This window comes from Chrysochloris asiatica, unplaced genomic scaffold (assembly GCF_000296735.1).
Source record: "Chrysochloris asiatica unplaced genomic scaffold, ChrAsi1.0 scaffold00018, whole genome shotgun sequence".
NCBI classification, from domain to species: domain Eukaryota; kingdom Metazoa; phylum Chordata; class Mammalia; order Afrosoricida; family Chrysochloridae; genus Chrysochloris; species Chrysochloris asiatica.
The window spans coordinates 22,363,160-22,389,696 of record NW_006408536.1 but is presented as its reverse complement, the minus strand read 5'-3'; positions in this window follow the sequence as shown (position 1 = coordinate 22,389,696).

The following is a 26,537-nucleotide window of genomic DNA, read 5'->3' as shown; positions in this document are numbered from 1 at the left end:
ATATCATGTTTGGTAAGGTGGAGGGTCAGAGAAAAAGAGGAAGACCCCCAACAAGATGGATTGGCCAAGTGGCAGCATCGTTGGACTCAAGCATGGCAACAGTAATGAAGTTGGCCCAGGATCGGACATTGTTTCGTTCTGTTGTGCATAAGGTCGCTATGGGTTGGTACCAACTCAATGGCACCTAACAACAACAACATAGGGTTTCTGAGGAGCAGTTGGTGAATTTGGAGTGCTTACCTTGCAGTCCAAACCGACCTTGTGGTTCAGAGCTTATCCTACAGCACCACACCAGGATTTCAGTGGTTATTTTTCTCTTCTTAATTCATAAGTATACATGCTTTTGACTAGATGCTCTGGCTCATGGCTTTTTTTGTTTTTGTTTTAACACATGTAGAAATATCTTCTATCAAATATATATATATATATATATTCAAGACTCTTTGTGGACCATGTTATGCTACTTGACAATGGTGTCTCCTGAGACGCTTCCTGAGCTCTGGGGCCCAGCAACTCATTGCTTTAAGCTGTTTGATAATCTCTATGAAGTTTTCATCATTTTGACCTCGGTATGCTCCTCCACATTCATAGGTATATTTGCAGCAAAGTACCCATGCACAAATATCCTCTGCCAAACTCTGATATATTGTGAGGATGCTCTCACTCCCATACCTGTTCAACCTGTGTATCTGCCCATGAATCTACATAACAGTATGTATCTTTAGCCCCTTAATTCTTGCAATCCTTCCTGTGTCTTCACCTGTTTTCTTCATTCGTCTGCCCACTTCCCTCTTGTATATTACCTTCCCTTTTCCCAGAGTTAACATGTGTTCTACTCTCTGGCCAGTGAATTGCTGATTACTCTCCCTTCCCTCCCACCCCTAGTAACTTTTAAAGAATGCTTTTTTTTCCCCTTTCTTTTCTTTTCTTTTTTTCTTTTTTCTTTTTTTTTTTTTTTTACCATGAAAACCTTTCCTTGAGCATTTACAATAGTGGTCTCTTAGAATATTTGTCCTTTTGTGATTGACAAATTTCACTAAGTTCATCCATGGTATGAGTACTTCCGCAGATTCATTGTTCTTCAATACTGTGTTTTGGTATCTATCTATTCTTCTACTGATGAGTTTGAGACTATCTCCATCTTTATACTATTGTGAATAGTGCTGAAATGAACAAAGATGTGCTCATGTCATGGCTCTGGTTTCTTGGGGAAATATACCAAGCTGAAGGATTTCTCTGTCATGTGGTATTGCTATTTCTAACTTTCCGAGGAAGTACCATACTGTTTTCCACCATGCTTGCACCATTTTACAGTCCCACCAGCAGTGTAGGATGGTCCCAGTCTCTCCACATCCCCTCCAGCATTTGTTGTTTTCTGTGTTTTAACTTTACTGACTCCTGGTGTGGCCCTGTATGATCAGCCCTGGACTATGAACCATAAGGTTGGCAGTTCAAACCCACTAGCTGCTCCTTGGAAACCCTATACAGAGTTGTTATGAGTCAGAACTGAATCGATGTCACGTAACAGCAACAACACATTAATTCTGGGGTGATATGATATCCCACAGTTGTTTTGATTTGCGTCTCTCTAATGGTTAATGATCACAAACATTTCTTCATGTTTGTTGGTTGCCTGAATGTCTTCTTTGGTGAAATGTCTGTTCATGTCCTCTGAACATTTTTTAAGTGAGTTGTTTGCCTTTTTTTGGTAGCGGTGTTGTAGTTTGCTATACATTTTAAAGATTAGTCTCTTGTTTGATAAGTCTTTTTAAAAAAAAAATGTTTCCCAGTCTGTGGGCTTTCTTTTTACTCTTTCGGTGGAATCTTTTGATGCACAAAGTGTCTAATTTTTAGGAAGCCCCAATCATCTATTTTATTTTCTTCTGTTTGTGTTTTTAGTTATGTTTGGCAATGTATTTATGCCATCTATCAGAGCACGGTGGCTCCATACGATAAGCACTAGACTGCAAACCACATGGTCTATGATTCAATCCAGACAGTGCTCTGCAGAAGAAAGATGAGGTTTTCTGCTCCCACAAAGATTTAAAGCCTCAGAAACCCTAGACAGGGTTTGTGAGTCAGAACCGAATCAACAGCACTTAAAATAACAAATCAAAGCCCCTAAGTTTGTCCTTATTTTTTCAATGATGGTCCTTATAGCTCTAGTTTTACATTTAGGTCTTTAATCCATGTTGGTTTGTTTTTGTATATGGTGTGAGATATGGGTCTTGTTTCATTTTCAGCAAATGGATTTCCAGTGTAGTTATTGTCATTTGTGGAAGAAATTGTCTCTTCCCCATTTAATGTGTTTTGGCGCTTTGTCAAAGATCAGCTGAGTGTATGTGGATGAACTTACTTTTGAGTATTCATTTCTGTTCCATTGATCTATTTATCTTTTTTTGTACCAGTACCAGGCTTTTTGGACCACTGTGACTGTGTAGTAGATTTTTAGATCAGGAAGTGAGAGGCCTCCAACTTTGTTTTTCTTTTTAAGTAATACTTTGCTTATCCGAGGTCACTTTCCTTGCCATATAAAGTTAGTAGTAAGTTTTTACATCTCTTTAAAGAATGATATTAGAATCTGGATTAGGATTGCATTATAGCTATAGATTGTTTTGAGTTGTTGTTGTTAAGTTCCATTGAATTGGTTCTGACCCATAGTGACCCTGTATAGGGTTTCCAAGGAGCAGCTGGTGAGCTTGAACCACCGACCTTGTGGTTCAAACCACTTTCCTATCCATAAGCATGGCATACTCTTCTAGTTTTGTAAGTCTCTTCAGGTTTCTTGTAGTAGTGCTTTGTAGTTTTCTTTGTATAAGTCTTTTGTAAATCTGCTAAGATTTGTTCTTAAGTATTTCATTTTGAGGGTTTGTTGTTGTTGTTGTTAGGTGCCATCGAGTCGGTATCGACTCATAGCGACCCTATGCACAACAGAATGAAACAGGGCCCAGTTCTGGGCCAACCTCACAATTGTTGCCACACTTGAGTCCATTGATGCTTCCACTTTGCCAATTCATCTTGCTGGGAGTCTTCCTCTTTTTCTCTGATGCTCCACCTTACTAAGCATGATATCCTTTTCCAGTGACTGGTAGTTATTGTAAATGGTATTGTTTTCCTGGTTTCCTTTTCATATATCTCTTTAGTAGTATATAGGAATGCAATTGATTTTTGTATATTGATCTTGTACTCTGCCATTTTGCTGAATCTTTCAATGAGCTCCAGTATTTTTCTTGTTGAGTCTTTGGGATTTTCCATGTATGAGATCTTATCATCTGTAAAAAGAGAGCTTTTTTCTTCTTCTTTGCAATTTGGATTTGTTCAATTTCCTTTTCTTGCCTTAAAAATCCGACTAAGACTTACAATACAATATTGAAAACAACAATAGGAAGATCAAGGGAAAAAAATCAAATACATGGAAATTGAATAAGATCATGCTTAAAAAGCTACTGGGTAATAGAACAAACAACAAAAAATGAAATTGAAAAAATTCCTTTAATCAAATGAGAATGAAAACACAACATACCAAAACCTTTGAGATGAAAACAGTGTTTAGAGGACAATTTCTAACAATAAACACACACATCCAAAAGAAAGAAATAATGTAAGTCAACATATTAGCACAACACTTCCAACAATTATAAAGAAAAGCAGCAAAATAAGCTTATTGCCACCAGAAGAAAATAAATAAATCCAGAAATCATCGGACAATATCATTAATATAGCATGCAAATATAATTTTGCTAAAGATAATTTTTAAATGGTGGCAACCATATAGCAACAGGTTCAAACCCGATTCAGAAGAGAACATGGAACAAGGGATATCATTGTTGACATCAGATGGATCTTGGCTGAAAGCAGAAAATATAAAAAGATGTTTACCTGGGCTTTATTGACTACACAAAGGCTTTCGATTATGTGGATCAATACAAGTTATGGACAACATTGCAGAGAATGAGTATTCTGGAACACTTAATGGAGCTCATGAGGAACCTGTACATAGACCAAGAGGCAGTTGTTCAAACAGAACATTGGAACACGGAATGGTTTTAAATTAGGAAGGGTGTGTCACGGTTGTATTCTTTCACCATACTTATTCAATCTGTATGCTGAGCAAATAATCCAAGAAGCTGGCTTATATAAACAAAAATGTGGTATCAGGATTGAAGGGAGACTCATTTACAACCTCTGATGTGCAGATGATACTACCATGCTGGCTGAAAGTGAAGAGGACTTAAAATATTTACCGATGAAGATCAAACACTACAGCCTTTGGTATGGGTTGCACCTCAATGTAAAGAAAACAAAAGTCCTCACCAATGGACCAATAAACAACATCCATATAAATGGAGTAAAGATTGTAGTTGTCAAAGACTTCATTTTCACCAACACTCATGGAAGCAGCAGTCAAGAAATTAAATGATGTATTACATTAGGAAAATGTGCTACACAAGACCTCTTTAACATGTTGAAGAACAAAGATGTCAGTATGAGGACTAAGGTGTGCATGGCTCAAGTTACAGTATTTTCAATAACCTCATATGAATCGGGCTGCTAATCTCATGGTCAGCAGTTTGAAACTACCAGCTGTTCCGTGGGAGAAAGATGAGGCTTTCTGCTCCCATAAAGATTTACAGCCTCAGAACAGGGTTGCTATGAGTCAGAACCGACTCCACAGCACATAACAACAACAACAAATATACATGTGAAAGCTGGACAGTGAATAAGAAAGACCAGAGAAGAACTGACACATTTGAGTTATGGTGTTGGAGGAGACGATTAAGAGTGCCATGGACTGCCAAAGAACACACCAGTGTGTTGGAAGAAGTACAGCCAGCATGCTTCTTGAAAGCCAGGATGGCCAGACTTTGTCTCTCATATTTGGGACTTATTATTGGGACGGACCAGTCTCTGGAGAAGGATATCATGTTTGATAAAGTGTAGGGTCGGAGAAGGATATCATGTTTGATAAAGAGGAAGACCACCAATGAGATGGATTGATCCAATGGCAGCAGCAATGGGCTCAAACAGAGCAATGATTGTGAGGTTGGTGCAGGACTGGGTAGTGTTTCATTCTGTTGTACATAGAGTCACTATGGGTTGGTACCAACTCAATAGCATCTGACAACAACAATGCTCCATGAGGTTGCATAATATTGTATAAGGGACCCCTTCTTGTCCTCATTGTCATCGAGTTGATTCTGACTCATAGAGACCCCATGTGAAAGTGGAGCATTTCCTCATAGTTTCTTAGGCTATAATTTTTATGGAAGCTGACTGCCACATTCCCCGCCCCCCCCCCCCCCATGGAATGATTGGTGGGTTTGAAACATCAACCTTCTGGTTAGCAGCTAATTGTCTAACTACTTAGCTCCCCTTCCTCCCATTTGTTGTTGATGGGTGCCATTGAGTCTGTGCAATCCTTTCCACAACAGAATGAAACTCAGTCCTGTGATATTCTTACCATTGGTGTTACCTTTGAGCCCATTACTGCAGCCACTGTGTCAATACTCCTCATTGGGGGTCTTCCTCTTTCTGTCTGACGCTCCATTTTACCAAGCATTATGTCCTTCTCCAGGGTCTGTTCCCTTCTAATATCATGCCCAAATGTTGAGAGACAAAGTCTCGTCATTCTGCCTTCCAAGGAGAATTCTGGAGGCACTTCCTGCAAGACAGATCTGTTTGTTCTTCTGATGGTCCATGGTACAATTAACATTCTTTTCCAACACCCCAACTCAATGCATCAATTCTTCTACTGTCTTCCTTATTCATTGTCCAACTCTCACATGCATATAAGGCGACTGAAAATACCAAGGCATGGGTCAGGTGCACCTTAGTCCTCAAGCTGATATTTTTGCTCTTGAACATTTTAAAGAGGTCTTGTGCAGCAGATTTGCAGATTTGACTGCTGCTTCCATGAATGTTGATTGGGGTATCAAGAGAAATGAAGTCATTGACCACTTCAAACTTAGCTCTCTTTGTTGTTGTTAGGTGCCCTCGAGTGAGTTCTGACTCATAGCAACTCTGTGCACAACAGAATGAAACACTGTCCGGTCCAGAGTCATCCTCACAATTTGTTGTTACATTTGAGTGCATTGCTGCTTGCCACTGTGTCAATTCATCTTATTAGGAATCTTCCCCTTTTATCACTGCCTCCCCCCTCACTTTTTAAAGTGTGATGTCCTTCTCCAGGGACTGGTCCTTCTTGATAACATGTCTGAAGTATGAGACATGAAGTCTCACCAGCCTAGCTTCTAAGGAGCATTCTGACTGCACTTTGTACAACACAGAGAGGCCTGTTCTTCTAGCAGTCCAGAGTCTTTAGTCTTTGTGTTTTTTTTAAGTTTTTATTGTGAATTGAGTTATAGTTTACATGGGAGAACATCGGTTTTACACTTATTGTTTCATTGCAACGATTATAATCTCCTCCATGTATCATCATCATCATCATCATTCAACAGTATTTGCTTTTATTCCCTCTGTTTTTTGTTTTGGATGTATACAGCTACACTCAGGAATATATAATAATTTAAACAACCAAAGGGCACATTCTGCAAGCCTGCCCTCCTGGCCGCCAGCACACAGCCTGTGTCTTTCCATGAGTCCAGAGTCCTCAGCTGCTCTATCTCTCTGTCTCCATCTCTGGTGTCGCTGCTTCTCTGGATAGGGTCCCACATTCCGTTTGTACTCTTCTCCTTTGATGGTCCCTGGGTTCTCTGTTCCTGGACTGTAAGATTAACTACTCCCCTCCTTTAGTTACAAAACTTTTACCTTTATAGTTGTGACAGTCGCAATTAGTCATGATAACAATTACTCACAATTATTTTTTTTTAAGTTTTTATTGTGAATTGAGTGAAAGTTTACAGGGAAAATCATCAGTTTTACATTCAACACATCATACACCTTGTTTCATTACAATTATTATAATCCCCTTCATGTAACAGTATTTCTCTAGATTCACGTTAGCTTTTTTTTTTTTTTTTTTTTTTTAATGTTCAGGCATATATAATAATTTAAACCACTAAAGGGCCCATTCTGCAAGTCTGCCTCCTGGCCACGAGCTCTTAGTCCCTTTCTTCCCATGAATCTAGAGTCCTCAGCTGCTCCCTCTCTCCATGTCCCCATCTCTGCCTCCATCTCTGGTGTCACTGCTTCTCTGGATAAGGTCTCGCATTCTGCTTGTGCTCTTCTCCCTTGATGGTCTTAGAGTCCTTTGTTTCTGGACTGTAAGATTAACTACCCCCCATTTTTGTTACAAAACTTCTACTTTTACAATTGTGACAATCGCAATTCATCATGGTAACTATTACTCACTATTGAATCATAAGAATCTTCTCCCCATCTCTTTTAACCAGACCTGTGTAGACAAGATGAAACTATTCAGTGTGGACTCTACCTTCCCCCGCACATTTTGAAACTAAACTCCCTCTTGAAAACTTGTAAGCCAGTCAATTCATGCCTTTATAGTTCCCCCATTTTAGGTAGCCAATGTCTATCTGTCCTTGTTTTGACTGATGATATGGCGCGTTTTCATCCTATCTCTCCACAGATGTAGTCAATTTGATTTTTATGTGCTCCATGGCGAGGTCCATGGAAGGTATTTGAAATGAACATATCATTGATTTTGAAGAATTCTATCATGTGTTCTCCAGCATCATTTCTATCACCAAGGTCATATTTTCCAACTACTGATCCTTCCTCTTTGCTCCCAACGTTTGCATTCCAATCACCAGTAATGATCAATACATCCTGATTGTATGTTTGATCAATTACAACTTTATAATAAAGGATAAATCTGGATCAGCATATAGAAGAGATATATAGGGCAAGATCTAGGAATATTTTCAACACAGAGCTTCCATTCACAAAAGGGTGCACTTTGCATATCAATGCCTTCTGCCAATTTGAATGCCCATAGAACAATGCCCATGTATATCAGTGCCTTCTATCAATTCAAAAATCCATAGAACACTGTGTCCAAAGCCTTTATTACCTTAATATTTTAGTCATAATTGAGGGTTCATTGCATAGGCATGATTGAGGCAAGATGGATTGAATCATCCCTCCACGGAGTCCGTTCATATCAAGTCGTGTAGTGGTCTTTCTGACTTGGACAGCTGCCACATATGATCAAGAAGATCCTGTGTGTTTTTGTGTACTTCCTAAAACAAAACAAGAAAACCAGAGGGAATAGAAGCAAATACTATTAAATGATAATGCATTGAGGGGATTGTTTTGTAGTCATTGTTGTGAAACAACACACGATAGGATGAGTTCAAATCCACTGTTCTCCAGTGTAAATTCTCACTCAATTTACCGTGAAAGCTTAAAAAAAGAAGATAGAGGTTATCAAGGAAAACTTTGGGAAACTTGGAAGTCTGATACTTTCTTTCAGGACCATGCTGAAACAGCATGCTTTGTGTAGCTGTTTCTGAACAGATGTTAATCCACTCACATTAAAGAGACAATAAATCCTTAAATGGTGTTTTGTCTTTAGTCTGTCACACCAAACCCCCTTTGGGATGTCCACATAGCTTCCCTGACTTTAATTACTGTTTCTATTCATGGAATCAGCAAATCCCCTATCTCCATTCCAAGGCTAGACCTTGCTTCAGAGCTACAAATTAGCATATCCCCATTAGTCATCTCTTCATCTCTGTGTCTCTCCATGGATATCTCAAACTTAAGTCTGAAAGTAAGTCATCAAATTCAGACAAATTATTTTTTCCTAGTGAGTCCTATCTTTGTGAATGAACCTCCAACTGAACGAAGCACATGTTGAATTGGCCTCAAAACCCTTGCATACTTTTCCGCTTGAATATCTCTAGAATTTATCATCTCTCTATTCCCACAACCACCCTAGTTCTGGCCAGGGTTATTTCTGACAAGGACCAAGGTAGCAGCCTTCTAACTGGTTTTCTCACTGAAATTTTGTTCCCCTCCAGTACGTTCTACATACAACATAAACACAAATATGTCACGATGCTCTCTTCTTAAAATCCCTTTGATGTTTCCCAAAGCCCTTATAACAAAGGTCAAATACCTTAACTCAGCTCACAAAGCCTTCTGGGATCTGGCTGCAGCCTGCATGTTCTGTTTCACATTTCCCCTTCTGACAGTTTTTCTGAGCTGTCTGTACCAATGGCTCGTGTTCTCACACTCATTACTTTATTGCCATCCCCACATCCCCACATCCATGTCTTCTCAAACCCACACCTTTCACTGCTCAATCTCTTGACTCTCTTTCCTTTTAGAAGGCATTTCCTGTCTTATGTTCACGCTATGGGACACAAGATGGTGGGAGCCATTCCTGTTGTCATGGCACTGACAGGTGATCCGTAAATAATTTGTGGAAGTGAAAATGAATATTTAATTATTTTGCTATATGTGATTTTACTTGTTCTTAGGTACTGTTGAATCAGTTCTGACTCATAGGGTTTCTGAGGAGCAGCAGGTGAATTTGAACCACCAAACTTGTGCTTGGCCTACAGTGCCACACCAGGACTTCATGATTTTGGTAGAAGTCACCGAATCTATTGCAGAAAGAGATAAACAATCTGTGATTTGGCGAAGAACCCCTAGTGACTATGTGATTAAGTACTTGGTTGCTAACCATGAAGTCCTCAGTTTGAATCTACCAGCTTCTCCATGGAAGAAAGTTACGGCCATCTGCTTCCTTAAGATGACAGCTTAGGAAACTCTATGGGGCAGTTATACTCAGTGCTACAAGTTGAAATCAACTTGATGGCAATAGTTGTTTTGTTGATTTTTGGTTTCATTTGAGAAAAGTACATCTTTGGCTATAATATAATGTTATTGACTTCAGACTCCATATTTTTTTCTAATTATCTGTCTGTCCCCCCAAAGCCTCCCATGATGTCCTGTGATGAATGAATGAATGATTAGCTCCACAAAATCTCAAACTCTTAGCTTAGTTCCAAATGAGCAAGGACTCCATATTTCGTTCTTCTTTCTTTTATATTTTTCTCCTGATTAACTTTCTACCTCTGGAAGTTTCTACTAACCATAAACAATTCAAGAGTTTTTTCCCTTAGGTTTAAAAAACTATATTGAAAAATATTTACTGTCTGATAGGATTTGTGAGGATAATTGCCTTTTTTTTTTTTTCATTTCTTTGTAGCTTATCAAAATTCCCCCCTAAACGACATTCTTCCATAGTACAAATTGGCATACAAATGAAATATAGGGTCTAACCAACATCCAGGAGACCAGCTCTATGAAAACTCTAAGTTGAGGCTGAATGATAAAAAAGAAATTACAATTAACTAGTTTACAGAAAAGTCACATGCAAGTCCTATCTCAGACACTTCATATGATTTTTTTCTACATGGCAAACTTGCAGGACCAGAATCGCCAAAATCCAAGCTTGTGAGAGTAAGGATTTTGTCTGTTTATCACTGGCAGTATCACAGAACCCAGAATAGTGCATCACATAAAAAAATAGTCATTACCTTGTAACTGTTTGCTGAATGAATTGTGAATGGATGAATAAGTGAATAAATAAATGAAACTTTCAGCTATTTAGCTCTTTTCTGTTTCAGAAAAATAAGGTAGTGTTTAAATATTCTGGCAATTTCAGAGAATTATTGGAACAGGGAAAAATGTATGTTTGAAATGATTCTAAGTCTAGAAAGCATGAGACATGTTTAAAACATTCTTATTAACAGCTTTTTGGTTTCCCTCTAATACCTATAATCTGAACACCTGCTTTTACTGGATTATTTGTTTAATCATATCTTGGGTTTTGTGCCCTAAAATTACCTTGAGTGATTAAGGGTTCTTTCATTCAATGTGCATCATAAATTTAAGCTAAGATATGAGATAACAGATGTTGTCAGTAACACTCATAGTTTACCAACAGCTTATAAAAAATAATAATTATAAAACAGTAGGAAGCTAAGGATTCAGGGAACATAGTTTCATTTGGAATGATTTCAAAAGGCAGCAAAGAAATATTTGTATAACTAACATACACACAAAATTTTACAGTTTTCCAAGTTTCCAAGTACATTATCTTTTTCAATTTTTACAGTAATCCTCTTCATGTAGCTGGTGTTATTTCCATTTCTCAGATGGGGTCACTGAGGTACAGAAGAAATATGCAATTTGCCCAGGTTCACACAGCTGGAAAGTGACAAAACCTGCCCCTGCTCTTGAATTTTCCATGTCCCCCAAATCCTTTGCTAATTCCATGAGACCATGTTGAGAAAGGACTTGAAATGGAATAGAAAGACCTAGAAAATCAAGATGGGTGGTAAATGCATGTGTATATACACCTTTATGAAAGTGGTTTGTTGGAATCAGAACTTGAACCTTGATTTGGTTTTCTTGTTATTCTATCCTCTGGACAGAAGATCAAATGAATGGAGGGCTATGAGAAGTCCCAGATGGAAGGGATCATGTCATTGCCATGGGTCAGATCTGGCCCCTGTAGCTTATAACAAGAGGCCGAACTGTAGGAAGTGATAGAAACATAGAGCCCATTGTTTGAGGAGGAAACTCAGCTTGGTTTATGGGTTTTTAGGGGCTCTTTAGTTGATTTCACTTTTAAAAATTGATATCCATTATCAGACCAACAGTAGTCAACTCCTGGGGCTTTTTTCTAAAATTAGTTTTGATACCTTAAAGAATATCGATGACATGTTAGAGTACAACAGCCTTACAGATCCAAAATAAAAGCTTTCTAAAAAAGACTTTATCCTTTAGCTTTATCAAGAGTCCAATAATGAAATAAAAATGAGTTCTTCTATTAGACATAAAGACTCCAGTAATTTCTATTTATACAACTGCTCAGTTTTATCTAGCATGATGTAAAATAGAATGAAGCAGCACCATCTATCTGAGTGAGCTGAGTGTGTGAATAACAATTTCTTTGGGCTTATAATCTATTTTCCTTTCATATATTTATTTAACCACTGAAGTAGGTAAAGGTGGTCTCAGGTGTTCTTCACCGCAAGATACCACTTCTCCTGCCCGTTCCCCAACCCTGTCCTCTCTGGAACTCCCAATATAATAAACTGGTCCTGCACCCCTGATTTACCACATCTCCTCTGAGAAGGAGAAAAATCTGTGATGATTTCTCAGGGTACATGTGGTTTGTATATCAAACTGCTATGGCACTCAGTACCTCTCTGGCAAACATGGGATTGCCATGAGTCACAATCAACTTGGCAATTGAGTTTTAGGTTGTTGTCAGATGCCATCGAGTTGGTTCTGATTCACCTTATGCACAACAGAAGGAAACACTGCCTAGGTCCTTCGCCATCCTCACAATCCTTGTTGTGCTGTGACCCCTTGGCCAATACATCTTTTTGGGGGTCTTCCTCTCTTTTGCTGACTCTCCACTTTACCTGACATGATGTCCTTCTCCAGGCACTACTCCCTCCTGATAATATGTCCCAAATATGCGGGACGAACTTTCGCTATGCAGCCTTCTAAGGAGCATTCTGGTTGTACTTCTTCCAACACAGATTTGTTTGTTGTTTTGTCAATACAGGGTACTTTTAATGTTCTCCAACACCATAAATGAAATGTATCAATTCTCTACCATCTTCCTTATTCATTGTCCAACTTTTACAGGCATATGAAGCTATTGAAAATCCAGGGCTTGGGTCAGGCCCACCTTAGTTCTCAAACTGACGTCTTTGCTCTTGAACACCTTAAAGGGGTTTTGTGCAACAGATTTGCCTAATGCAATATGTCATTTGACTTCTTGACTGCTGCTTCCATGAGTGCTGATAGTGGATCCAAATAAAATGAAGTTTTTGATAGCTTCAATCTTTCCTCCATTTAGCATGATGCCATTATTGGTCCAGTGATGAGGATTTGTTTTTTTTTCTTTGTATTGAGGTGCAACCCATACTGAAGGCTGTGTAGTCCTTGATCTTCATCAGTAAGTATTTTAGGTCCTCTTTGATTTCAGCAAGCAAGGTGGTATCATCTGTATATCGTGGGTTGTTAAAGAGTCTTCCTTCAGTCCTGAGGCCATGTTCTTCTTCACATATTCCATATTCTCATATTATTTGATCAGCATACAGATTGAGTAAGTATGGTTAAAGAATATGACCCTGGCACACACCTTTCCTAATTTTAAACCATTCAGTGTCCCCTTGTTCTCTTCGATCAACTGCCTCTTAGTCTGTGGACAAATTTCTCATGAACACAATGAAATGTTCTGCTATACCCAGTCTTCTTAATGCTGTCCATAGCTTGACATGATCCATGCACTCACAAATCTTGGAATAGTCAATAAAACACAGGTAAACATCTTTCTGATATTCTCTGCTTTCAGCCAAGAGCCAGCTGACATCAGCAATGATACCTCTCATCCCACGTCCTCTTCTGAATCTGGCTTGAACCTCTGGCAGTTAAGAAATGCTGAGCCTGTTCTTCCCTTTTAGTTTTCTAACTCCAGGTATTTGCACATTTCATTATAATACTTGACGTTGGCTTCTTGAGCTGCCCTTTAAAATTTTCTGTTCACCTCTGTTTCCTCCTCTTTTTTTCCATTTGCTTTAACATCTCTATGCTGGACAACAAGTTTCAGAGTCTTCTGACATTCATCTTTCTCTTATTTCTCATTTTCTTAATGACCCTTTGTTTTCTTCTCGTATGATGTTCTTGATGCCATTCCACAATGCTTCTTTCTGGTCTTCAGTCATTAGTATCTAATGCAAATTATTTGTTTTTGAGATGATCTCTGAATTCAGATTGGATATGTTCATGGTCATATTCTATCTCTGGCAGTTCAGCTTTCAGACGTTCATGAGTTACCAAAAAAAGAATTCGCACCTAAACATTTAAACCTAGACATAAGATGGTATTAAACTCTGCTTGACTGTGGTTGTTCATAGGGAAAATGCCTTTCGATTTCATGCTCTAGTCTACAGCAACATCTAACATGATTTGAATGCCTTTGTGGAAATCCTAGACATTCCAGTTAGGGTCAGCTTGTTGCACTCAAGGAAGTAACGTCAAATCTGGATAACTGAGTTTCTTAAACAATCAATGACCCCACTATTTGTCCTTCACAAATACACACAATCTCTTAGCCCAGTCAACTAATCTCCTATCCAAATATGTCTTGTAGGAAAGAAGAGTTTATACAAAACCACCTAGCAGTCTCTCCTCAGATTCTTCTCTCCCCAGCCTTCTCTCTGTTCATTATACACCTTTATTGAGAAAGGTCAATCTCCAATTCCCATGCTGACAAGAATAACTCAGTCCTTATTTTGAAATCCAAAATACCTATGATAAATTTGTGTATGGGCAAAGAAGCTATGGTTTATAGTGCTATGAATTAAATGTTCTTTCTTTCAAAACCTTCCATTAAATGAACTTTTTGGAGTTCCTATGTCTAAGAAATTATCCTGAACCTTGAGAGGTGGTGGTGGTGGTATGTAATTGATTAAATACTCCTCTGGCTATAAGGAGGATAGCACAATGTTGGAAAGCTTGAGGCCTGATCTAAGGCAGATCTGAGTTAGAGCTACAGTTCCCTTGCATAGTCAATAAATCGCAGGTAAACATCCTCTGATAGTTTCAGCTTTCAGCTAAGCTCCATCTGACGTCTGCATTGCTATCCCTCATTTCACGTCCTCATCTGAATCTGGATTGAATCTCTGGCAACCCTCTGTCAATGTACTATTGCAGCTGTGTTTTAATTATCTTTAGAAAAAGTTATTTGCATTCATTGTTAGTGAAATTGATGATTTCCGCAATCCATTGGGTCACCTCTCTTTGGAATGGGCACAAATATGGTTCTCTTCCAATCAGTTGGCCAGATAGCTGTCTTCCAAATCTCTTGGCATAGATGAGGGAGTGCTGCTAGTGCTGCATGTTTAATGAAAGATTTCAATTTCTATTTCATCAATTTTTGAGCCTTGTTTTTTGTCAAAGCTTTTAGTGCATTTTGGACTTTTTTCTTCAGCATCATTGGCTCTTGAATATATGCTACCAGTTGAAATGGTGGAACATCGACAATTTCTGTTTGGTACAGTGACTGAAGAAAATTAAAACAAGTATACAATAGTCAAAATATAACTTTGAACATATCCCACCTGAATTTAAAGATCATCTGAAGAACAGATTTGATGCATTAAATACTAGAGACCAAAGACCAGAGAGTTGTGGGATGACATCAAGAATACAATAGAGGAAGAAAGCAAAAGGTCATTAAGAAGTCAAGAAAGAAGGAAAAGACCAAAATGGATGTCAGAAAAGGCTCTGAAATTTGCTCTCCTGTCTAAAGAGGCTAAAGCAAATGGAAGAAATGAGGAGGTACAAAAACTGAATAGAAAATTTCAAGGTCAGCTCTACAAGACAAAGGCTAATATTATAACCTGAAGTTAGCTAAAAGAAAAAGGGAAGAACACGCTCAGCATGTCTCAAGCTGAGGGAACTGAAGAAAAAATTCTAGCCTCAACTTGAAATATTGAAAGATTGTATGGCAAAATGTTGAATGATTCAGGAAGTATAAAAAGAAGATGGAAGTAATTCACAGAGTCACTGTACCAAAACAAATGGTGAATGTTCCACTATTTCAAGAGGTAGCATATAATCAAGACCCAATGGAAGAAGTTCAAGCTGCATGAAGGCATTGTCAAAAAAGAAGGCTCTGAGAATTGATGGAATGCAAATTGAAATCTTTCAACAAACTGATGTAGCACTGGTGTCACTCACTCTTCTAGCCAAGAAATTTGGGTGACAGCTATCTGGACAATTGATTGGAAGAGATTTCTATTTGTGCCTATTCCAAAGAGAGTTGACCCAACAGAGTGTGGAAATCATTGGATAGTGTCATTAATATCACATGCAATGTTTTTAAGAGGTAGTTTAGGTTCAGAAAGTGTGGGGGGCGGGTAGAACCCCACTGAATAGTTTTCGTCTTGTCTAGATGGATCTGGTGAAAGGAGATGGGGATAAGATTCTTAAGATTCAATAGTGAGTAATTGTTATCATGCCTAATTGCAACTGTCACAACTGTAAAGGTATAAGTTTTGTAACAAAAAAGGGGGATAGTTAATCTTACAGTCCAGGAACAGAGGGCCCTAGGACTGTCAAGGGAGAAAAGCATGAGTGAAGAATTGAGACCCTATCCAGAAAAGCAGCGACATCAGAGATGGAGGCAGAGATGATGACATGGAGAGATAAAGCAGCAGAGGATGTTAGACCCATTGAAATAGAAAGGCTGTTTGCTGGCAGCCAGGAGACAGGCTTGCAGAATAGGCCCTTTGGTTATTAAATGATTATATATTCCTGAGTGATTTTGGTCTACATTACCCCCAAAACAAAACAAAACAAACAGAGGGACTAGAAACAAATACTGTGGAATGATGATGCAAGGAAGGGATTGTAATCATTGCAATGAAATGATGAGTGTAAAACTGATGCTCTCCCATGTAAACTATTACTGAATTTGCAATAAAAACTTAAAAAGAAATAACTAAATTCAAGTAATATTTTGCTAAAGATATTTTAAAAGCGGTTGACAGGGAACTGCCAAAGGTTCAAGCTGGATTCAGATGAGTGCTTGGAGTGAGGAATATCATTCCTGATGGCAGAAGGACCTTGGCTGAAAGCAGAGAATACCTGAAAGATGTTTACCTGTGCTTTATTGACGATGCAAATGCTTTCGACTGTGATGATCATTACAAGCTATGGATAACATTGAAAAGAATGGATATTCCAAAACACTTAATTGTATTCATGAGGAACGTACATAGACCATGAGGCAGTCATTTGAACAGAACGAGGAAACACTGAATAGCTTGAAATCAGGATTAGTGTATGGCATGGTTGTATTCTTTCACCGTACTTATTCAGTTTGTATGCTGAGCACATAATCTGATAATTGGATTCTATGAAGAAAACCCTAGCATTAGGATTGGACAATGAATCATTAACAACCTGTGATATGCAGATGATACAACCTTGCTTGCTGAAAGCGAAGAGGATTTAAAATACTTACCAATGAAGATCAAAGACCACAGCCTCCAGTGTGGGTTGCACATCAATGTAAAGAAAACAAAAATTCTCAGCATTATGTAAAATAATGATAAATGCAGAAAAAACTGAAGTTTTCGAAGACTTCATTTTTGCTCACATCCACTGGAAGCAGCAGTCAAGAAAGCAAATACATTTTGCACTAGGCAATCTGTCACATAAGACCTCTTAAAGTATTGAAGAGCAAAGATGTCAGTTTGAGGACGAAGGTGCACTGTGTCCAAGCTGTGGTATTTTCAATAGCATCATAATGCATATGAAAGTTGGATAATGAATAAGGAAAACCATAGGAAAATTTATGCATTTGAGTTATGGTGCTAGAGAAAAATATTGAAAGTACCACGAAGTGCCAGAGAACAAGTAAATCTGCGTTGGAAGAAGTACAGCCAGAATGCTCCTTAGAGACCAGATTTCGTCTCTTGGAAGATGGAATCATTCTAGGTAAAGTGGAGGGTCAGTGATAAAGAGAAGACTCCCCAGTAGCAACAGCAATGGGATCAAGCATAAATATTGTGTGAACGGTGCAGGACTGGGCAGTGTTTCGTTCTGTTGTGCATAGTGTTGCTATGAGTCAGAACCAACTCAAGGACTCCTAACAACAGCTCCATTAGGGGAAGGAGCTCTGGAGGGACTGTCATCATGTACTTGTTTGCTAAGTGAAAGGTCAACAGCTCAAATCACCAGTCACTCCAAGGAAGAAAGATGTGGAAGTAGGTTTTCACAAATTTTCCAGTCTTGGAAATTCAATTTTGCAGTCCTACTCTGTTGCTTAGCTAACACGCTGGACTACAAGGCCAGTTTGAATCACAAGGTCAGTGCTTCAAGCTCACCAGGCTGCTCCTCGGATACCCTATACAGGGTCACCATGAGTCAACACCGACTCGACGGCACTTAACAACTCTGTTGCTGAGAGTCGTAATTGACTCACCAACAATGAGTGTGGGATATACCGTCAGGGACATAACATGGTTCCTTGCTGATGCGGTGCTTAGGACTTACTCTTGTTGAAGGATAAGTGATATTATAGATTAGCACATCGTTTATTTAATTTATTCATTTAAAGATATAAACTATTAAGGGAATAAAGCCAACTAATGAAATACTCATTGCTGATTAGGATAAAGCAATACCAAATTTAATACCTAATGTAATCATCATGGTAGTTAGTTCACCTCCTGCGTGCCTTCTGAAGTTGAACAAAGCAATTCCCCAGGAGTCTTTTCTTATAGTTCATGTTTCGGGGGCTACCTCTGTGGCTCTGATGTCTCAGAGCAGCACAAGGCTTTCTCTTCTCACTTTGCTAAACCCAGTATTCAGAACACACACTCTGTGCATGCAGGGGAGAGACCTTGTTTGCCCTTCTAACATCCTTCCGTCTAGGCTTCACTTGTCAAATCTAGGGAGCTGGGGGTGGGAAAGTGGGGAGGGGGGCAAGAAGAAGGCCTTGTTGTGACTTTCCAGATCTCAAATGGAGAAAGTAATTGACTCATACCACCTCTTCTTCTTTTCTTCAAAAAGCTTACATTGGTACACGTAATTGTTATCAACTTCCATCAGATGCTTGGACTTATCCATTAACCAATCAAGCAGGCACCTGGCTCCTCTAGTAGCAGTTCTATTTTTTAAGGGCTCTGCCCCCCTTTTTTATTTTTATTTTTGGACACTGCTTCTGACATGCATTTTAAAAAAACTGTTTCCAATGGAGCAGGTAAAGGCATTGAATGCACTGAATGATGCAATTGGAAAGAGAAAAAGCTGAGGGCTCCCTGCCTTTGCACAGCTCCATCATCACCCAGATCACATACTTGCATGTTGAACAGAGAAGTGATACTGATTTGATTCATAAGACCTGGCCTGCAATTCTGTCTCGATCATCAATTATTTGTGAATTCAAGAGCATGTCATTTTACCAGGTGGGACTTTATTTTCTGCATGGTGAAAATAGGGTAGTGGTGTGCCGGTTTATTTCGAAAATGATTATCAAGTCTAACAGCCAACAATTCTGAACACCTTGCACTTTTCTTAGTATTGACTTGATTTTGTCTCTGGGTTGATGCCATAAATATGTTGATAACCTTCCCAGCAGTACTTGGGGTTTACATGTCTTATAAGAGTGTTTTAAAGAAATGAAAAGATTGAGGACTATTATCATGGAACAGAAATGTTATATTTAATGCACTAATATGTTGCAGCCTTTTCCCCCTTGAAATGTAATATGTGACGTTTTATGAGATTATATATTCTCCAAAGATTCTTTTATAAATTACCAGGATTGAACAGCTCAGGACCCTACACACTGATTCATGAACAGACCAGGTTGGTTCACAGATTATTTACAGTTATATTCTCTTAGGCATTTGTTAATGCAGTCCTTCTGCTCTCCTGTAAAGCAATCTAAATGCAGAAGACTAGAGCAACCCATTGCCGAAAAGATGCAGTTTTGAAATGCTCTGAGAACCAGTATCTCAAACTTGAATGTGCGTACACAAATCTCCTGGGGATCTTGTTAAATTGCTGGTTCTGCTCAATAGATATGGGGTGAGGTCCAAGATTCTGCGTTTCTAACAAGCTCCCAGATGAAGTCAATGCAGCTTGTTCCCAGACAACATTTTGAACAGCCAGGCCCCGAAAGGCTGACAGTTCCAATCCATCCAGTGAATTCCCAGAAGAGAGGTATGGAGATCTGCTTCTGTGAAGATGACCCTCTCGAACACTTCTACTCTATCACATGTGTGGTCACCATGAATCTGAATCAATTCGATGGTCATAGCAACAACAAGGGAGGAGTCAATAAAAGGCATGTGAATTTTGGATCAATTAAAATTCGATTGCCCATTATAAAGATAGATAGGGTGTACACCATTTCCCAAACAATTCCCTGAGCTCACTCAAGAAGGCTCTTTCTAAATGGCACACCAATAGAATGGCCAATTTTAGCCTTACATATTCATGACTTGTCTTCCTCTTGCTTCTTTCAAGAGTTTTGACATTTACCTAAGTAATTACTGTCAGTTTCAAAAGGTGGCCCGCATGTTTGTCCTTTGCAAATCTCGTACGTTATTATTCATGCCTTTGTTCAGTCTCCCTTCCTTGAAGTTGCCTTTATCAGGTTCGCCAGGTGGATCTGGCACATATCAGGAATTAATCTCCACAGTCCATCAGAGTGTAGCCAACTTCATTTAATCAAGGGAGGAAACAGGGAGGGGGACTGTGACTTGGAGGAGAGATTGGGCATCTGATGACCGTTGCAACTTACACTGATCAGAAAAAAACAAAGCCATTTTCCACTCACGTCTTCTTAGAACTTGCAATGCCAGAATTGTAATGTGTTTCACTAAATTCATTGACATGTTAGCTTCATATGTCCTTTCTTTCCCAAGACTATTTATATTACAAACTATTTCAGAACTAACAGATAGTCTTCTTCCATTTTCCTGAGTCCAGTAGGGAGTTAAGTTGTAGAAGATGTTTAAAGGGAGGTAGTATGTGCTCCTAACTGTGCTAAAATTTCTAAGTATTGAACACATCACCAATTAGGCTTGAATCTCATATAAATGGCTGATTGTTTATATATATCCTGGTACGGCGCTGTGGGTTAATGTGCCAGACTGCAAAGCCATTTGAACTGCAAGGTTGGAGGTTCAAGTTCACCAGCTGTTCCTCAGAAACCCTATACAGGGTTGCTATGGGGCGGTATATGTCGTTGCTATGAGCCAGAACCATCTCAAGTGGCATTTAACAATAACAACATCAAGCATATGTATTAAAGGGAAAAGTTATATTCTGATTATCTGATTAAGAAGAAGTTGCTTTTTATGCTTTTTAATGATTATTCTTTGGGTTATACATGCAGAAATAAATCATCAAACCTCTCTCAGTAATAGCCACAAATATTTTGCACTTGTGCAGTTTTACAATAAAAGGTAAAGTCATTTGAAAGTCAATCAATTAGTCTTTACTAAGGCTAAGTACATTCGGGTATTCGGATGCTATTATATACAGTGAGTTGGCAGAACAGAAAATAATTTGGCCAAATTGAAATGTTCGTAGATTCTTTTTTTCCTGGGAATCTTGAGGCAATTACCAAAGACTTTCCACTTTCTATTTTTCAGGTAGAGAAATCCTGATGAGATCGACGGACTTACTCCAAGAGCTGAGTGAGTCAGACAGCAAAGAAGCTGATATAACTTTACTGTGACTGTGACCATGTTGTTCTATGTCGTAGAATCAATTCTGACTCATATTGATCCCATGTGACAGCAGGCTGTCACCTCTATGGGAATAAATAGCCAGTTCTTTCTCATGTGGAACCTCTGGGTGGGTTTGAACTGCCAATTCTATGGGCATCAAGTACTTAACCGTTGTGGTACTAAGGCTACTTTGGTCACTGTCCAAAACAAGTAAATATTGAGGGAAAAAAATGACCTTCAGACAATATTCCTCTAATATTGATTCTATACACTGTTTCTTCTCCCTGTTGGAATTAGACCTCCTTTTCCAAAGAAACTGAAATCTTTGTGTTGTTGTTGTTGTGGGCTGTTGACTCAGTTCTGACTCATTGCAACCCAAGAAGCGGCTGGTGAGTTTGAACCACTGATCTTGCAGTTCAAATAGAGCTTGAGGTCGAGTGCTTATCCTAAGGTGCCACAATTGTTGTTGTTATGTGCTGTAGAGTCAATTCTGACTCATAGTAACCCTGTACAGGGTTTCCAAGGCTATAAATCTTTACAGGAGCAGAAAGCCTCATCTTTCTCCCGTGGAACAGCTAGTAGTTTCGAACTGCTGACCCTAAGGTTAGCAGCCCGATTCGTAACCACTACGCTACCAGAGCTCCTTAAGGCACTACACGTGTTGTGTTGTTGTGTGCCATGGAGTCAGTTCCACACTAGGACTCCTCAAATCTTTGTAGGCAGCTCTTTTATTAGTTAGCTGAATAATGTTGAGGTTGAGTGGTGGTGGTTGTGTACTGCCACGTTCGTTCCGACTCATAGTGAGTCTATATGGGGTTTCCAAGGCAGAAATCCTTATCTTTCTCCTGTGGAGCAGCTGGTAGATTCGAACTGCTGACCTTGTGGTTAGCAGTCCAGCGTGTAACCCACTATGCTACCAGGGCTCCTTTGAGTCTGAGTACTCCCAGATAGTAAGCTGTGAAACATTTCCCACGGTCTTATAAGTGGCAGAATTAGAGAAAGAGAGAGAGATCATTTGTAATCCATACTTTCAGATATGGCCAGTCTCATCTGGAGGTTACAAGTCAGACTTGTGACGTCAGCACGTGTGCCCATTAGGGAGGGGGTGTACTGACGTCTTCTTGTGGAATGACTTCAATGCTGATGCTCAATTGCCTTCCTTCAAGACACAAATCCATCTGCAAGGGGAAAAAAATAACTCCCAGCTTCACTCACTCAGGTGCAGCCCTTTTGGCAGCCTCTGGACCACTTCAGGTGACATCTGCCATCTGTGTGGTTGTGAACATCACAGAGCAGAGAGAGAACATAGGGCTACTGCCCTTTGCTTGGCTTGTGTTTATGAGTCTTTGGGAGTTCTCATTTCTGTAGCGCCTCTCTGTGCTTGATATGCTGGAAATTGAGTATGTTTATCTCATTGTATGCAATGAGCATGATTAAGAATTGTTTATATAGGATCAATCTCTTTTCCCCTGGACTCAGATCACCATGGGAAATGCTTGATTTTTATTCTAGAGTGATGTCCATGTCACGGGTTACTGGTGGGAGGTAAGGGGCTCCTAACACTTGTCTTTCGGTACCACCAGCAGGTCAAGTCAATGATCGGTTGTTGTTGTTGTTGTTAAGTGCCATCAAGTCGGTTCCAACTCATACTGACCCTGTATAGAGTTTCCTAAGAGCGGCTGGTAGGTTTGGACTGCTGACCATGTGGTTCACAGTCCAGTGCTGACCCTATAGCTTGTTATTTCTGTTGTTGCTGTTGTTGTTAAGAGCCATCAAGCTGGTTCTGACTCACCGAGACCCTGTATAGGGTTTTCAAGAAGCGGCTGGTGAGTTTGAAGTGTTGATCTTGTGGTTCAAATCGACCTTCTGGTCCAGTGCTTTATCTCACAGAGCCACTCCAAGACTCCGGAGCTTTTAAAGCAATCCTGTAAGAGGGGAGGAGAGACAAGGAGACTTTATCCCTCTGATCTGATGCATCTCTATAGTGAGCATACCAACATTTTTGTGGCTAAGTGCTGTTGAGTCAATTCTGACTCATAGTGATCCTGTATAGTGTTTCTGAGGAGCAGCTGGTAGATTTGAACTGACAACCTTGTAGTTTATAGTCCAGTGCTCATCTACAGTGCCACACCAGAATACCAATATTGGGGATAATTATATTGGAAAATAATGACCTCTTCAGAATGTTTTTGTTGTTTTTAGGTGTCATTGAGTTTGTTCCAATTTACAGCAACCAACCCTATGCACAGCAGAATGAAACACTGTCTGGCCATGTGGCATCCTAACAGTTGTTGGTATGTTTCAGTCCATGGTTTGTTTTTTTTTCACCAGCCCTCTACTTTACCAAGTATGATGTCCTTTTCCAGGGACTGGTCCCTCCTGACAACATGTCCAAAGTACTTAAGGCAAAGTCTTGCCATCATTACTTCTAAGGAGCACTCTGGCTGCACTTCTTCCAATACAGATTTGTTTGTTCTTCTGGCAGTCCATGGGACTTTCAGTATTCTTCTCCAACACCATAATTCAAATGCATAAATTCTTCTCTGGGCTTCCTTGTTCACTCTCCAGCTTTCACATGCATATGAGGCAATTGAAAATACTAGGGCTTGGATCAAGTGCACCTTAGTCCTCAAAGTAATATCTTTGTTTTTTTAACACTTAAAGATGTCTTTTGAGGGAGATTTGCACAATACAACATGTCTTTAGATTTCTTGACTGCTACTTCCATGAGTTTTGATTGTGGATCCAAGTAAAATGAAATCTTTGACAATTTCAATCTTTTCTCTATTTATCATTTTGTTTTTTATTGGTGCAGTTGCGAGGATTTTCATTTTCTTTACATTGAGGTGCAATCTATATTGAAGGCTGTATTCTTAAATCTTTCTCAGCAAATGCCTCAAGTCCTCTTTGCTTTCAGCATGCAAAGTGGTGCCATCTATATAATTGCAGTTTATTAATGAGTCTTCCTCCAATTCTGATGTTGTATTCTTCTTATAATTCAGTTTCTTGAATTAGTTGCTCAGCATACAGATTTAACACATATGGTGAAAGGATACAACCCTAATGCACGCCTTTCCTGACTTTAAACCACTCTGCTAGAATATTGTTGCTGTTGTCAAGTCTGTTACAACTCATAGCAATCCTGTATAGAGTTCCCAAGACCTTAAATCTTTGTGGGAGCAAAATGCCTCATCTTTCTTCTGCACTCTGTTACAAGAGTTACTTAATATTGATTCTACTACTAGTGAATAAAAGCTAATATGGGTGTGGCACTGTAGGATCAGCACTGGACTGTTGAGTCCAAACTGACTGGAGGGAACATAACATAGCATTAGAAAGGGAACGCATTCATTCTATGCTCATCATCCATATCATTAGTGAAGACTGCCTTTGCATTTTCTATCACAGATTGTTGTTGTTACATGCCATAGAGTTGATTCCAACCCATAGAGACCCGGAATAGGGTTTCCTAGGTGCAAGTGGTGAGCTTGAACCGCCGACATTGAGGTTCAAATTGACTTCGTAGTCCAGCACATTAAACTGCAGTGCCACACCAGGACTCCTCTATCACAGATTAGAAATTTGATAAATGACGCTTGAGGTGAGAGTTAAAATTTTTAGTTTCTCTTCCATCATTGAAATAGTGCTTTTTGGCACACATTTTTGTGTTTGGTTGTCATTAAGTTAAGTCTGACTCATGATGCCCTTATGTATAGCAGAATGAAATATTACCACGTCCTGCATCCTCTTCATGACCACAGGGATGTTTGAGTTCATTATTGTGGCTTTTGAGTCAGTGCAGCTCATTGAGGTGTCTCTTCATTTTACTGACCCTCTACCAATTATGATATCCTCTTCTAGAAATTCTAGAACTCCTGCTGTGGCATTGTGGGTCAATGTGCTGGACTGCAAAGTTTGAACCGTAAGGTTGGAAGTTCAAGCTCACCAGCTACTCTTTGAAAACCCTATACAGGGTCACTATGGTTCAGAACCGACTAGATGGCACTTAACAACAACAAAAACATTCTAGAAATTAGTCTTTCTTGATAAGGTATTCAAAGTTCGTGAGACAAAGTCTTCCCATTCTCACATCTAAAGAGCATTATGCTTGTATTTCTCATAAGACTAATTTGCTTGCTCTTCTGACAGTCTGCCATATATTCAGTAGTCTTCACCAACACCACAATTTGAAGGCATCAGTTTTTCTTCTGTCTTCCTTTTCCACTGGTCAGCTTTCACATACATATGAGAGGGTTGGAAATACCACGGCTTGGATCAAGTGCAGTTTAGTCCTTAAAGTGACATCTCTGCTTTCTAACATTGTAAAGAGGTTTTTGCAGTAGATTTGACCATTGCAATACATCATTTGATTTCTTTATTTTTGCTTCCACGAGCCTTAATTGTGGATCCAAGTAAAATGAAATCCTTGACAAGTTTGATAGTTTTTTTCCATTTATCATGATGTTGTTTATGTGTCCAGTTGTGAAGATTTTCTGTTTCTTTATGTTCCATAGTAAAGGTTATAGTCTGTGATCTTGATCAGTAAGTGTGTCTGGTTGTCTTCATTGTTGGTCAGTAAGGTTGTCTTGGCTGAAAGCATGTTGTTGCTGTGTTGTTAGTAGGTGCCATTGCATCCGTTCTGACTCAAAGTAACCCTAAGCATAACAGAGCAAAACACAGCCAGGTTCTGTGCCATTTCACAATTGTAATGTTTGAGTCCATTGGTGCTACCATTGTGTCAATCTATCTAATTGGGGGGTCTTCCTCTTTTTCACTGACCCTCTACTTTAACAAGCATGATGTCCTTCTCCAGGGATTGGTCCCTCTTAGCAACATGTCTAAAGTACAAGAGCAAAGATGTCAGATTGGCATCCTGACTTCTAAGGAGCACTCTAGTTGTACTTCTTTCAACACAGATTTGTTTGTTCTTCTGGCAGTTCATGATACTTTTTTACTATTCTTCAAAACTATAATTCAGATCCATTGATTCTGCTGTCTTCCTTATTCATTGTCCAGCTTTTATATGCATATGAGGCAATTGACAATACCATGGCTTGGGCCAGGTGCATCTTAGTCCTCAATCTGACATCTTTGCTCTGTAACACTTTAAAGAGGTCTTATGCAACAGATTTGCCTATTGTAACAATTCCTTTGATTTTTTTGATTGTTGGTTGTGTTGATTGTGGATCCAATCAAGCAAAATGAAGTCTTTGAAAACTTCAATATTTTCTCCATATACCATGATGTTATTAATGGTCCAGTTTTGAGGATTTTTCTTTTCTTTACATTGAAATGCCATCCATACTGAAGGTTGTGTAAGTATTT